The 15,965-nt window shown below is 42.1% G+C and overlaps 1 protein-coding gene across 4 annotated transcripts in view; it reads right to left on the reverse strand.

The window, feature by feature from the left end:
* Positions 1 to 13,308: 13,308 nt before the first annotated feature.
* CHRM1 (cholinergic receptor muscarinic 1) overlaps positions 13,309 to 15,965 on the reverse strand; it is a 124,036-nt gene continuing 121,379 nt past the window's right edge. For all 4 annotated transcript variants that reach the window (XM_063438500.1, XM_063438503.1, XM_063438502.1 and 1 more), the window contains exon 3: positions 13,309 to 13,865. The gene's annotated coding sequence lies outside the window, so the exon portion shown is untranslated. The remainder of the gene's footprint in view (positions 13,866 to 15,965) is intronic.

The following is a 15,965-nucleotide window of genomic DNA, read 5'->3' on the forward strand; positions in this document are numbered from 1 at the left end:
GAGGGGGATACCGGAGTCGGTAGGCCTAGACGACTTACCCCATTACATCAGGCGCCTCCTCGAAGTCCTGCTCCCGCTGAAGCGGGTGAAAACCGTGAAAATCGATGGCATGTTCAGGCTGCCAAAATCACCACGAGCACCTACAGCAGCGATGGCAGACCTCATACTGAGGTTTCAAACTCTAGCCGACAAGCACTCCATCACGACCGCTCTGCTGGGAAAAACCCCCCTAATGTTTGAGGGAGCATCACTGACAGCGTTCCCAGATTTGACCAGGAACACGATCACATGGCGTAAAAATCTGCAACCCCTGCTATCCCATCTCCGGTCCAGAGAGATCCAGTACAGATGGGGCACTCCTCGAGCCATCTCATTCACCTACAACGGTCTTACATATAAGGCGCAAGATAAGCAGGAGCTCGAACACCACCTACAATCAATCGGCATCCTGCAAGCAGAACCGGCAACCACACAGGGCATAGCCCACCTGAACCCAAACAACATCCGGGACTTTATCCCAAGGAACAAGGAACCCCTCCAGAATCTCCCCAGGCGGATCGCCTACCTGAAGAATCACAGACCAACCGCCATGCAGAGATTCTCCTAACCCCCCCAATTCCACCATTTACACAGACGGAACGTTTTCCGGAGTCAGAGACTCACCCCCCACAAACACAAGGACTCTCATGGAACTGTTCTCATAAAGTTGTATGGGTTGGCACGCCATGGTCTCACAGCGTTAACCCACACTGCTGCTTACACATACAAATTTAAAATCCTAACAGCTGACACACCTAGGAGACATACGGGCGCTCAGCGCAACGCACATACCTCAGAGGCTATTTCACAACACGATATCCTCACCTGTTCCCCCCCCCCCTCCCCCGGCCGACGCATAGGGGTCCACATGGACAGAGACCACACCGAACAAAGGTCAGGGGAGAAGCCCCCATGGGAAGACACATAGATAGTAGCACCACGTTCTCTACACCCCCACACCGGGCACTACCAGTACCACTACACAGTTTATTTCTCAACATATTCCCTAAAAATTGTGCATTGCAATCATAGCCATTGATGTTTTAAATGTCTGTTGGAAAAAAGGTAACCCTGAGCTGTTGTGGCTAAGTGTACGACGATGTTAACTATTTGCACACAAAAATAAAGAATTAAAAAAAAATAAAAATCTTAATAATCATTTGACCACAAACAAGAGTAAATAGTCAATCAAGTTCCCTTATATGGTGTACCGGTATGTTTCTTTCTCCCTCTCACTGCTCCTATGTGTCCATTTCTCCCCTTTTCTTCCCAGTCTCTATCTTCCCCCTCTGTCTCTTTTTCCCTTCCCCTGTGTCTCTATCTTGCCCCTGTTTCATTATTATGCACTCACTGGCTCATACACACACTGACACATACACAAATGCACTCATTGACTCTTGACACACACTCACTGACAGAAACACACACACTCACTGACAGAAACACACACACTCACTGACAGAAACACACACACTCACTGACAGAAACACACACACTCACTGACAGAAACACACACACTCACTGACAGAAACACACACACTCACTGACAGAAACACACACACTCACTGACAGAAACACATACACTCACTGGCAGAAACACATACATTCACTGACAGAAACACACACATTCACTGACAGAAACACATTCACTGACAGAAACACAGACATTCACTGACAGAAACACACACACTCACTGACAAACACTCACTGACAAACACTCACTGACAGAAACACACACATGCACACACTGACAGAAACACACACACACTCACTGACAGAAACACTCACTGACAGAAACACACACTGACAAACAAACATACACACTGACACAAGTTCACTAGATTATAAACACTTTTTTTTTTTTTATAAATTAAACAAGTGTGTACCAGTGGCCAGCCTTCTCTATTTACAACACTTGGCCGCTGGGATATGATGTCATGTATCCCAGCAGCCCTTAACATAATGTGAGCTGATTGGCTGCAGCTCACATCCCCTCATTTGGCCGGCGCATCTGGAGAGGTAAGAGAGTGACCGGCGGGAGAGTGGTTTTATGTGCTCCCGCCGGTCCCACGGACATCAATGTCCCGCCCTCCCCCTCCCTCCCTCGCAACCCTGATTATGCCGCCGCCGCCCTCCTTCAGTTCGTGCTTTCTGACAGCTGCATAGTCAGAAAGCACGAAAGTGAGTATGTCGCCGGACCGGCTAGGCGGCCTCCCGGTCCAGCGGCACCACTTTGATGCGGCCATCCCCCCTCACACCCGTGTATAAGTCGAGCCTGCAATATAACATTAAGTTTGCAGGTAAAATTTCTCGACCTATACACAGGTATATACGGTAGCTCTCCAATCCCCCAAACATGAGCCTAGACTTCATGAAGGGTAAAACGAATCTCAGTTTAATGGTAGCCACAACTGGCCTTTTATGACAGTCCCCATGCAAGGGGCACTCCCCACTGGACCTGATAGTAAATCACAGTAGAAATAAATACACAATCACATTGGCTCTCAGGTCCAGGAAACTCCCATACAAAATCAGATAATCCCTCCTCTGTGCTTGGGAGATAATTGGATCAGGAACTGTACCAATCTAATCCAATTATCTCCAAGCACAGAAAAAAACACATTTTTACAAACCCCCGAAAATACCTTAAAACACACAAAACCCCCACAAAAGTTACATCCCCTGATGGCCCTGATTTGGGTGCCTAACTTATACAGAAATCATCCAGATCAGTTCAGGAATTTCCTGGAAGTCTTATTTTTGACCGACCGTGCACATGGTCCTATGCCCAAAACAGTTCCAGGGTCTCTGTCTGGAGTACAAAAGTACATAACTCACATGAACAGAGCCTTTTAAAGGGCATTGGGAAAGGTATATTGCAGTGCCCCTAGTCCTGAGGCAAGAGGCTGGCCAGCAGGCCCCTCCAAGAACCTGTGACGAGGTTCAGTTCGTCACACTTTGTATGATGCTATCTGGCATGTAAACCACTGAGATAGGAAAACCTACACTGTAACCCCTTAGTGACCAGGCCATTTTTCAATTTTATTACCGTTAAGGACCAGGGCTCTTTTTACATTTCTGCAGTGGTTGTGTTTAGATGTAATTTGCCTCTTACACATTTACTGTACCCATACATATTATATACCATTTTTCTCGCTATTAAATGTTCATTCTAAAGATACCATTATTTTCATCATATCATATAATTTACTAGAATAAAAAAGGTAAAATATGATAAAAAAAAACAAAAAACACAGCTGGCCATCATCCACCCATGTCCCAGTTGGAACATGTCTGAAGCCGGCCAATGTAATTCACCTCCGTCAAACTGTATGTTTTTGAAAAGTACACACCCTAGGACATTTCACATGGTGGCATTTCAACACTTTACATGCACTAATTCTACCACGAGTCTATGTCAAACGTGTTTGTGGTGTTATTTTTCACTCACACATTCTACTTTGTGCATAGATTCTAAGCTCCTGTTAGGTGTTACTGCCAAAGGACACCCCAATATGTACTTGGCATCATCTCCCGAGTACAGCGATAACACTCATGCAAACGTTTGTCGGGTTCACTGGGGGGGTGCAAAGCAAAATGTCTGATATGCGTTTTTCAAATCTTACATATCTTGTTTGCCTATCTTGCTTTTGAGGGCCTTATCAGATATCCCAATGTATTTTCTTGCCATGAGCGTGCATATATTTGAAAAGTTTGTGGAGGTAACTGTTCAATCCTCAATTTTACACACGCACACCGCTTTTTGACTGTGATTTAGGAGAGCCCGTTGTTGGGTATTTCAAGAAAACACCCCGGGTTGTTTTCTGCGAGGCCTCCTAAGGACACCCATGTCCCCCATGCATAGGTCTGCCAGGATTTTGGGAAGGTACGGTTACAATTGTATGACTTGCCATTTGAGTTGAAATTGAGAGTATGTCTTCTGATAGGCCTATCTTTAGCTTGGGGCTTATCACATACCCCAGTTTTATATATCTCCACAAAAGGGTACATACTTGAAACGTAGACACCCCAAGGTATTGCATGTATGTGGAGTGCTTTGATGCAACTTTTTTTTAGCCAGACAAAAGATAAAAAAAGTTGAACGTGTGTGGCGGTAACTGTTCAATCCTCAATTTTACACACGCACACCGCTTTTTGACTGTGATTTAGGAGAGCCCGTTGTTGGTTATTTCAAGAAAACACCCCGGGTTGTTTTCTGCGAGGCCTCCTAAGAACACCCATGCCCCCCATGCACAGGGTAAATGTAACACCCCCCCCCCCCCCCCAAAAAAAGACACCCAAAAAAAAAAACTGAACGGCAAATGTTAAAAAATAAATTAAAAATGGGCCAGCGTGTGGTATCGTTTGAAACAGTCTCCAATGCAGAGTCCAGGCTGCCCAGGGCAATCAGGACAGTAATATACACTGTCTTTTCTCTGCCCCCTCTTAGAACAGTCCCTGCATCTTTTTTGGGGATTCTGCTTTGCCGCAGTTGGGGGAATTTTAAAAATAAAATGTGTAGCCCCAACTCTGCTCTCTCCCATCACCGCCCGGGGAGCAGGTGCATCACGGTACAAAATCCCCGAAATGATCTGGAGCTGAAACTGTAAAAATCTCAGTTGCGTCCCGGGGTTTGCTTTTTTGAACAACAAGAAAGCGTTGTGGGTTGCAATCTGCATTAGGTAGATTGCAACCTTTTTGTACCAGGCCCTTGTCTTTCGTATAACTAGGTAGGGCTGCAGCAGCTGATCTGCCAGATCAACCCCACCCATATGACGGTTATAGGCCTTGATGCACACTGGCTTCCTCGTTCTCTCAGCTCTGCCACGTACAGGGACCTCCACAGTCCCCTCAGTGTGGATGGTGGTAAGAAGGTACACATCCTTCTTGTCTCTGTACTTAACTGCCAACAGCTCCTCTTGGTGCAGAGCTGAGGTCTCTCCCCTCCGTAGCCGGGTGCGTGCAAGTTGTCCTGGGAAACCTGTGCTGTTCTTTTTAATTGTGCCGCAAGCTACTGTATCAAAACAGTACAGTAGCTTGAACAAAGGGACACTTGTATAAAAATTGTCAGTATACAAGTGGTACCCTTTGTTCATCAGGTCCCAGACAATCTTGCCACTGGTTCCCATATGTTCTGGGCAACCTGGAGGGTCAAGGTGGCTATCCTTTCCCTCGTACACCCGGAAGGCCTGAGTATACCCAGTCTCGCTATCACAGAGCTTATACATCTTTACACCATACCTAGAGCGCTTGGAAGGAACATACTGCTTGAATCCCAGCCTTCCCTTATACTTCATCAGGGATTCATCCACGCATATATTCCTTCCAGGTGTATAAGCCTCTGCAAACCTGGCAGCAAAGTGGGTAATCAGGGGGCGGATTTTATACAGCCTGTCAAACTGGGGATGCTCCCTAGGGGGACACAGGCTGTTGTCGCTGAAGTGCATGAAATGCAGAATCATTTCATACCTCTTCCTCGACATACATTGGGAGTAAATGGGGGTAGAGCAGATGGGGCTACTGCTCCAGTAGGAGCGGATGGAGGGCTTCTTTATGATGCCCATCAGCATAGTCAATGCCCAGAATCTTTTAAATTCTGGCACATCGATGGGGACCCATTGCTGCTTTGCCAAAAAAGAGTCCGGATTTGTAGTTCGGAATTGATGGGCATATAAATTAGTTTGGGCGACAATGTTCCCCAATACATCATCGCCCAGAAACACCTCCATAAACTGCTGAGGGCTAAATCCTGTGACATCCAAATTAATGCCAGGATTTGCAGTAAAGGATGGGATGTCTGGCCTCTGGCGATGAGGCACTACCCACTCCTCAGCAGTTCTGCCAGCTGGAGCAGCACGTCTCCTTCTGGCAGGGGGACTAGCAGGCACAGATACAACATCACCAGATACATCACTAGCAGTAGACACTGTATCTAGTGATGATGTATCTGAGCACCTGGCAGGGTCAAAATAGACATAGACGCGTCAGACTCTAGCGCAAGGGTGGCATATGACTGCTCAGCGCGGGTTGGCTTCTGTGACCCATGTGCCATGATCACAATTACTTTACTTAGTGACCTGTCACACAAAAAAAAAAAAAAAAACCCCTGAAAAAATGAACAGACAGCAAAATAAGTGCAAGAGCCTGTGATCTGTATAGTGATCACTGGCAGGACAGGGGTTAATCGGCCTGAAAAGAGCTTCTGGGTCTCAAAAAAGATCACAAAAAAATGAACCCCCCCCAAAAAAGGCACAAACAGCAGAAAAGTGCTGCTGTGCAAGAGCCAGTGATTATAGTGATCACTGGCAAGACAGGGGTTAATGGCTCTGAAAAGAGCCTTTGGGTCTCAAGATCCCTACCTATAAATACCTAAATCTCTCTAGCTAAACCACAGATCTCTCTCCCTCTCTCACTAAAACACAAGTGAAGAGAGGGAGGCAGATCCACACTAATCAGAGAAATGGGGAACACACTTGGGATGAAATTGCTAATGGGGCAAGCTGTGATTGGATGACCCCAGCCTGCCCCTTATGATGCGGCATGCTAGGGACGCCCCCAGAAACCCCATGATTCACTGCCTTTAGAAAAAAGGGTGGGGGGGAGTTAATATTGATCATTTTATTTATTTTATATTTATTTTTTTATATGTATTATTTTATATGCACAGAGTGCCAGGACCCCTCAAGGCACTCACATGCAGAACATCACTGCTATACTATCAGAGCTTCCAGAGCTCAAAATAGGTGCAGACGTACCAGGTACGTCCAAGGCCATTATGGACTGTTTTCTGCCAGACGTACCTGATATGTCCGCAGTCGGGAAGGGGTTAAACAGAGGTCAAGTCCTGGTCCTGGTGTGGGAACTCAACCAAGATCCAACCCCCACACTAGTATGCATATATAAACGCGTGCACACATATATTCAGACACTCACATGGTGTATTTTAATTTTGTGCTGCCCTAGGCATGACTAAACCTGAGCTCCCCCCCCCCCCCCAATCTAAATTTACCACCCCTTCCTGGCATGGGCGCACCTCTTCCTGATTAGGAACCAACCCTTCCTCTTTAGACTCCATCTTTTCCTGCTGCTTTAAAAAAATATTATAGTGCCCACTCGACACTGAAGGGGTTAAAATCCTATAGGTATTTAGCAGATGCTGGATGTCCTCATGCACAGCGTAAGGACGTCCAGCATCAGTTAGGCGGCTTTTGGTCACCTAACCACCCGAAAATGCCTCTAGTGGCTGTCTGGTAGACAGCCACTAGAGGTGGAGTTACCCCTCAAGGTAATTATTGCACTTGCAGGTTTAAGGGGACTGGGGCACTGCACCCAGACCACTTCAATGAGCTGAAGTTGTCTGGGTGCCTATAGTGTCCACATGCATTCACTGACACACACTGACAGTAACACACACTCCATGACAAGCACACAGACTCTCACTGATTTGACAGACACTCACAAACATACACATGCATACACTTTTCCTATATTGTGTTTCAAGCTGTTGTATACAGCAAACACAGATTAAAAGGAATCCATGTTTAAAATGGAATGAAGCAAAAATGTGATTCTTTGTTAAACTAATTTGCATATGCCCACCCAGAATCCTTTGCGGTTGTAACATCGCTGCAGTTTGGGGATTTCTCTGGGAAAAGCAAGTCTTATGGCTTGACTGGTGTGCAGATTTTTGTTTAACATTGTATTAATTATCCACAGACTTCAGGTGGAAGGGGTTTTCAATCACAATTTTCCCCCACTGTAACCTATTTGGATTATATATATATATATATATATATATATATATATATATATATATATGTTTGATATGAATATCTCAAATTAGATGTTGAGAAGCCCACCTTGGGCACATTTTCACAAATTTTTTTTTGGGGGGCATATTTTCACAGTTATCCCAGAATTCCCAGCCTATAACGTACATAAGTACAAACAAGCATCATGCTCCCAGAATTCATCCTACATGTCTCTTCACAATGGATGCTTTTGGGTCTCCACAGCATGGATCCTGTTCTTGTATGCGAGTTATTGTCTCTGTGCGAATATATAGCTAGGTACCAAATAACTTGTGGTGAGACCATCTGTATTAAAAACATATTTTTTTTAAAATGCCAATCCATATATAAAGAGTGGGAAGTTGACGAAGGGTCATAGAAACCTTTAATATTTAGTAATTGGCTCTGTTAATTCAGGGAAGTCCATATCTGTATTTAAGCAGCCTCTGCTTTTGTACATGGAAAAAAATATATATATTTCCATCTGGAAGTTAATTTAGTTATCTAAGATCTCCCAGATAGATAGCTTCTCTTTTTCCATAGTCTGGAAACACACATCCTAAAGAGACAGTCGTGATGCATTATATAGGCAGTGCATATGAAAGATTCACATTTAGAGACATCATAGTGTAAGTAACATGCCTGTAATATACTTTTATTGTTTTGTAATGACTTCCTTTTATAGCAGACAATGAGCTGACATTAATTAAATGGTCCCTTAACCCTGCAATGTAAAATACTGCAGTTATCAAAAAAAACAACATAGGAAAACATTGATTGGCCAATTGCCGAGGGACCTCAGTGCTGGACTCAGGTAAGTGAAAAAGGGGTTTGCTCAGGAATATGTAAGTAGGATTCCTTTGTTTTTTACATCTGCAGAGAGCACAATATTTATATTTTACCTTACATTGCTGAGGACCTCTGGCTGAACACATGCTAATGTGGGGATCATACCACTTTATGCTGTTTTATTTATCTTGTGAGTGCATTACTATAAATAATTATATACATCCATATCCCTGTTACATACTACACTATATAATGCTCCTGTCTTTGTTTTTTCCATAGCCATAGCTGAGGTCTCAAACCCGTTTAGAAAGGCCTTTATATCTTGCAAGTCAGGAATTGTTCCGACCAAGCCTGAATTCCAGAGCTGGCCAGAAGCTCTAACAAATGTAAGTGGTTTTCCACTTTCATCCTGTCCAAGCTTCAAGATATACTACACCACTCGTTTTTTCTGCTTTGTTTTGCATAGTCCTCAATCTGAAGTGCAACTACCAACGCATAATGAAACTAGAATATAGCTTTGGTTTCAAATTTGTCAGGTCATTTTATCACTGAGCAGCCTTCATGCACTGCTTTTTCTAAAATGTAGGACTGCTTGCAGATGTAAAATATGTCACATACACATCTTAAATAAGCAACATACACATTTGACATTGTCACAAGTATGCCATGTCACATTAGAGTGACACACTGGTTTAATGTTTTTTTTTCTTTTTTTCAGACAGGTCTAAATAAAATGTAGCAATGTTTGTGATAATATATTTTAATTTTCTCAAATCTACTCAGATCTTTAATAGGTAAAATCCCACCTTACATTTTTCAGCAAGGAGATCAAACGATCTTGATGACCACATAGGCACTCTTAAAGTGATCTACACCCGATATTGATGCAGATCAGGAAGCTCTGTCACTGGACCACCAGGGATCCAGCTCACACTCTACTGGATCACCAGGGAAGATAAACAGGAGGGGAACATAAACACACAAAAAACTCAGACTACTCTACACACATTTCCGTTGCAACCTCCCTACATACAGCTCTCTCCCTCCTCAACACACACTCACATACACACAGCACTCACAGGACCATAGCCCAGTACTGTAGAAGGTGGACCCAGTCTGGCACCTACCTAGGGCCCTGGGCAACCTTAATCCGGCTCTTAATCTACAGTGCTTTTTTGTCTTGCATTTATTTTTTGTTACTGCAGATGTGATTGTCTAATTTAGTATTCATTAAGTACTATGATTATCTATACTGCTTTTTTACCCTGACTTTATAACCCTGACTCTGACATGAATTGATCTTGTTCTGACCACTGGGTGATTGTTTCAGCATAAAATTTCACAATGAATCTGAATGGATAGTATTTTCAGTTGACCAATGACCATAAATGTCCACGAATGAAAGAAAAAATATTTACAGAATGTGATGATTTACAGAAATTGATATTTGTGAGCAGCTTTGCTATTTCAGTTATTTTGCTATTTCTCTTACAATCTACACAAAGAGAACAATTATTAAAGAAACACTCCAGACATGATCACCTCTACAGCTCACTATGCACTGGGGATTCTTTTTGTGAGGAGTCAAACTGTGAGGAGTCAAACTGTAAGGAGTCAAAGCATTTTTATCTCAAATAGCTAGGTGCCAAATAAATAGTGATGAGAACAAACATGATAAAACTCTGCACAATTTGGTGCAGATAAAAAAATGTATGTCGTGCATCATCTTTCACAGAGAATTCCATGTTTCCACAAATATGTTACCTGCAGTCCACCAGTCGTCACTCCTGGCCTGCACTACCATCTCCCAAGAACCGGAAGTTCCTCAACAAGCATTTCTGTTAGATCTCCTGAACAAATCCCTGCAATTGATGGGTTAGCTTATCGGCTTAAAGCGATTAGCTGACACTCTCAGCCAATGAGCTAAGTCCTGTATTTCAAGGCTTAGCTCAGGAGAGCTAATGGAAGTTCATGTTGAGGTGTTGGGAGATTGCAAAGGCTGGGATTGACGCCAGGGCATTCCTGGCACCATACCACTACAGCAAGCTGGCCAAGTTCACTTCTCCCATATCTCTGTAGGCCAGCGGGCAAAAAATGATGTTTAAAGTTTAAAAAGATTTGTAATTAAGGGTATAGGTCACCACACTGCTGAGTTTTTTCTTCAAATTTAAAATGCACGCCTGGGGTATTTTCAGCTGATCTGTTATGGCAGGCCTGTTATAATTTATTAACCTCATTCACTGCCAAGTACTTTTTGTTTGAACAGAAATATTAGCGTAACATTTATTTGAAACATGGAGTGCATAGCTAGCAAATAATTGTATAATAGAGGAGCAATTTATGTATAGATTTCATATTAGATTAACTTCTATAAATGTACACAATTTGTATTTTTCATTTATTCGTTAAGAACTGTTTGTGAAAATAAATTCTTTAGACTGTAAACAGTATCCCTTCTCTTACAATATTTCATACGGGTTCTGAAATATTATTATTAAAGCCAAAATAATTTTCTATTTCACATATACTGTGTGACAAAATAGATGAATAAATATGGTCAAATACGCAGCTTATGTCACGATACCTGCCCTCTTCTGGTTTCTCCATCAGTCGTGCTGCATTCTGACGTCCTCTAGTCAGTCCCGCGCCAACCACTAGCCGTTATCGCAGCAATTCTAACACTTTACACTGTGTCTCTCCATCTATTTATAACGCACCGTCCATGCGTCAACAGTATGCCGTAGGGGAAGTGGGATTATGTCTTCTGCAATGCCCACTTATGCTGGGGGTGTGTGGAAGTGAGGCAATCAAAGACCAGTAAGGTGCTTCCTAACCCATCTGTATTTATATAGGCTAGTTGTTGGTTCAAGCTCTGCGTATTGGGTTACCACTCCCCACCGTGAATGCTCACAGATGTTTGTAAAGACCCTGATGGCATTACACGCAGTACAGCTTACTGAAAGTGGCAACTGAATACATAAAGAATGTCTGTCTGCATTTGAGCATAATGCCCACTTACAGTATGTAGAGTTAAATAATATATTTCTAAAATAGTTATTTAAAACATTTCAAACTATTTTTATCAATAGGAGAGCTCATTCACCCTCCCCCTTCTCCGACTGCAATAATGATACCACCCATTGAAACTTCCTTTACTATTTGGAAGTGGTTAAATTGTCATTATTTATTTAGTAAATCAGGATTTATAGATTTTTTTCATAGCATAATTGAGTAAAATCCAGAAAACAAATGCCATCTATAATCAGTAACCTGAATATGGTTTCCGCAATTGACATTAGTGTACTCACAACACTTTACACTTTATGTATTATGATATATTGCAGCACCCTTTACCACAACCTTCATATGCGCTATGTGCATCTGTGCATGAGCTGGAGATAGATAACGTCACTTAGGAAGGAATATTTAGGCAAATCACACCTTTGTCCATATGAGATGAAGATTTCAGAGTGTTTAGAGGTATGAAATGCTGCTAATATCCTATTCACCTATACAGTTTGGTGTCTTATTTATTGATTACACCTATCATTTTGATAAAGATACAGGAGCCAGCTGATATACCTGCTCTTAAAACAGATAAAGCAAACAGGCTATATACCCATACATTAAAAAGATAAAAGAACCAGGTTATATACCTGCACATTACAAAGGTAAATGAACCAGGTTATATACCTGCACATTACAAAGGTAAATGAACCAGGTTATATACCTGAGCATAAATCAGATAAAGGAGCCATACCATATACCTGTACATAAAACAGAAAAAAAGGGACAAGTTATATAGCCGTAAATAAAACAGATAAAAGAGCCAGATTATATACCTGTGCATAAAACAGATAAAGGAGCCAGATTATATACCTGCGCATAAAACAGATAAACGAGCCAGATTATATACCTGCGTATAAAACAGATAAATGAGCCAGATTATATACCTGCGCATAAAACAGATAAACGAGCCAGATTCTATACCTGCGCATAAAACAGATAAAGGAGCCAGATCATATACCTGCGCATAAAACAGATAAAGGAGCCAGATTATGTACTGGTCCATAAAATAGATAAAAGAGCCAGGTTATATACCTGCGCATAAAACAGATAAAGGAGCCAGATTATATACCTGAGCATAAAACAGATAAAGGAGCCAGATTATGTACTGGTCCATAAAATAGATAAAAGAGCCAGGTTATATACCTGCGCATAAAACAGATAAAGGATCTAGATTATATACCTGTGCGTAAAACAGATAAAAGAGCCAGGTTGTATACCTGTACATAAAATAGATCAAAGAGCCAGGTTATACACCTGCGCACAAAACAGAAAAGAAGACATGTGATACATCTGTGCATAAAATCGGCTAAACATTATGTTATACCTGCGAAAACAGACACAGAAGCCAGGTGACTGACCTGTGTATATAGCAGTGACAAGAGTCAGAGGGCAAACTACTGTGCAAGAGAAGAGCAAGGTGCAAGACAAAGGGCAAAAAAGAGCCAGGAGACAGAACAAGGAACAAGAGAGCAGTAAATAAAGTGATGCAGGGTTCTCAGGAGTCCAGTAACATATACATGTGCATAAAACATATTCAGGAGCAAGGGAAAGAAGATGGTGCATGTACATCATACAGAACCTTGGGGCTGTGCCTTCTGATTCTAGATTTGTAGTGAGATTCTAGAAAGCTGTGATAAACATGTAAAGATTTGACGACTGAGTACAATGCAACAGATACATTAGGCTTGTATAATAAAAATAGATCTGAGGTCTTTATAATATTTTTATTTAGTTGAAATCAGAATAAATACACAGCTCCCCCTTTGTAAACAGTAGAAAAAAAATCTTATCATGTTCTTTGGCCTGTCTTTGTTTGGTTTGGCACATCATCTTTCTCCATATGAAGGGGAAATCATTATTTTGAAAACATAGATTGGCCTTCCCCTTAATCTCCCATTGCCCTTCATTCAGTTCTAAATATCATATTCAAGGCATGCTAAAATCCACGACAGACAGGCTGCATCCAGGAAATGTCCACACAGATGATTAAGTAATTTCTGTGGAAGTGATTACGCCATTGCTCTCCCGTCTTTCCATCCCTTAACATGTTCTAAGGGAGGCTGGGATGCCACTACTCCAACTCGGATGCACATGCATTTTACTACACATGGCCTCTGGTTCCGTTCTGCATGCAAACAAAGCAGAACTTTAGCTGTATCCTCCAGGGTGATCTGTGTCCTGTGTAAAAATAAAAAAAACGTCACTGAGAGGAAAGAGCTCATTATTAGCAGTAACACCTCACTCGTTTTTTCCTACCAGACTGAAATTGCTCTATTGGATATAGCCGTTTGCTATATTGTAAGTGGTGTTGGGGTTTTATAGATAGAAAACATACTTGTATTTTGTTTTAAAGGAACACTCTGAACACCATAACCACTACAGCTTGCTGTTTTTGAACAGCTGCAATCGATAGCTGTGCTGCTGTCCTCTGTGACACTGAAAATAAAGAAAAAAGTGTGGATTAAAGGGAAACTATAGTGCAAGGAAAACAAACTTATTTTCCTGACACTATAGCTTCTCCCTCTATCAAAACGCCCCTATGCCTTCTGTCACTTACCTGGGTCCAGTGCCGATGTCCCTCGGTGCTGGCTCAGCTCCGCCCACTCTCCTCCCCGCCAACGTCCGCCAGCGGGGAAGACCTAATGCGCATCTGCAGCAATGGCCGTCCCCGCATTAGAATTTCCCCATAGAAAAGCATTATTCACCGGGGATTCCGGTGATGCTGGAAGTCCTCATGCATAGTGTGAGGACGTCCAGCGTCGTTTAGGCGACCAAAAGATGCCTTCAAGACAGGAAGTCCCTCTAGTGGCTGTCTGTGAGACTACAGCATGCCTACCATGGAATTAGAGAGAGACAATCAATTCCCGCACACTAAACTGATTGACTCTATAAATACCATTAGGTCAATATGGTAGGGGGAAAAAACTTAGGTTCCACACCACTGAATCCAAGTAAAACAAGTGTATAGTCTCCCCTGTTCCTCCATAGTATATGTGTGGGGATAGAGGAGAACCATACTAATTAGAGAACCAACTAGTCAGGTGGAGAGTGTTAATTAAATAGGCCAGAGGGTACCAGAGCTCTGTCCCTTAATGTGTGATGATACCTGACTAGTATTATACATATTTTGCAGTTTGGCCTAATCTTTCCATCTTTTTTTCTGCAAATATGGGATTTTTAAAATTTAATTTTCACGGGTTGGATTATATTGTATTGCACTCACCATGTTGCTCTTCAGTACAATACTAAAACGGTTAATGTCCCATAGCCTGCTGAGAACTTACAGGCTAAAGCATGTATATTTTTCACGTTTTTTTTCTATAGTCATAGCTGCAAACATTAACAAAGTTTTACTCTTTGGGGATATAGCTGAAGTACACCAGTTATTTCCCAGCATTGTGCTGGGAAAATAATTTCACTGATTCAATTTGAGATACTTTCAGTGGTCAGCTTGCATCTATTTTGCTTTGCACAGGACGATGCCTTTTCCGTTCATTCTGCACAGTGGGGGGAAAACAAGGCATTGCCTCCATATATAGGATGCTACGTTGACTCAAGTATATATTTTGGTTGCCATGTAATATATAGGTATTCTTTTTCTGAAAAATGTTCTCTTTATGAAAAACTCAAATGGGAGATGTTCATCTTTTATAAGTAACAGTCTAAAATCTGTTTGACAGATGTCAGCTCTTTCTCATTTCCGTATTTTAGTGGCATAGTGTTCCGTCTTTTAGTGCATAGTGGCATAGTGTTCCAGTCTAAATACCCTTTCCTGTGGAAGAATCAGACCTTGTTTTAAACGTATCTGTCATGTTTTGAGGACTGCTTAAAAGGAAACTATAGAACAAAGTTGATTTCCTAGCACTGTATCTTCCTATAGTGTCTCCCTCCCTCAATATCCTCAGTCCTGCACAGAACGTACAACCCACATGTTCCAAATCTTGGAAGTTGTCCCAGTTGTCCTGATTGTATACCCTTTTGTTCCAGCACTGGTGTTCATCATGCAGTTAAAGAAACACTATAGCGTTAGAAATACAAACCTTTATTCTTAAAGCTATAATGCCATAGTCCCTATCTAGATTCAGGCCCCCCGTATGAAAAGTAAAAAATAAGAAAAAAGCTTTTAACTTAACTTTTCCTAGGACCAAATCTCCATTGGTGGAGCTGCCAGCTCAGTTTCCCGTAATGTCATTGTTCCTTCCACAAGCAATGTCCAATCCAATGCTCCTCATTGTAGAGCACTGGGAATGAGGATCATATTGAATTCAATACTTTCCA

The sequence above is a fragment of the Pelobates fuscus genome, chromosome 12 (genome assembly GCF_036172605.1).
Source record: "Pelobates fuscus isolate aPelFus1 chromosome 12, aPelFus1.pri, whole genome shotgun sequence".
NCBI lineage: Eukaryota > Metazoa > Chordata > Amphibia > Anura > Pelobatidae > Pelobates > Pelobates fuscus.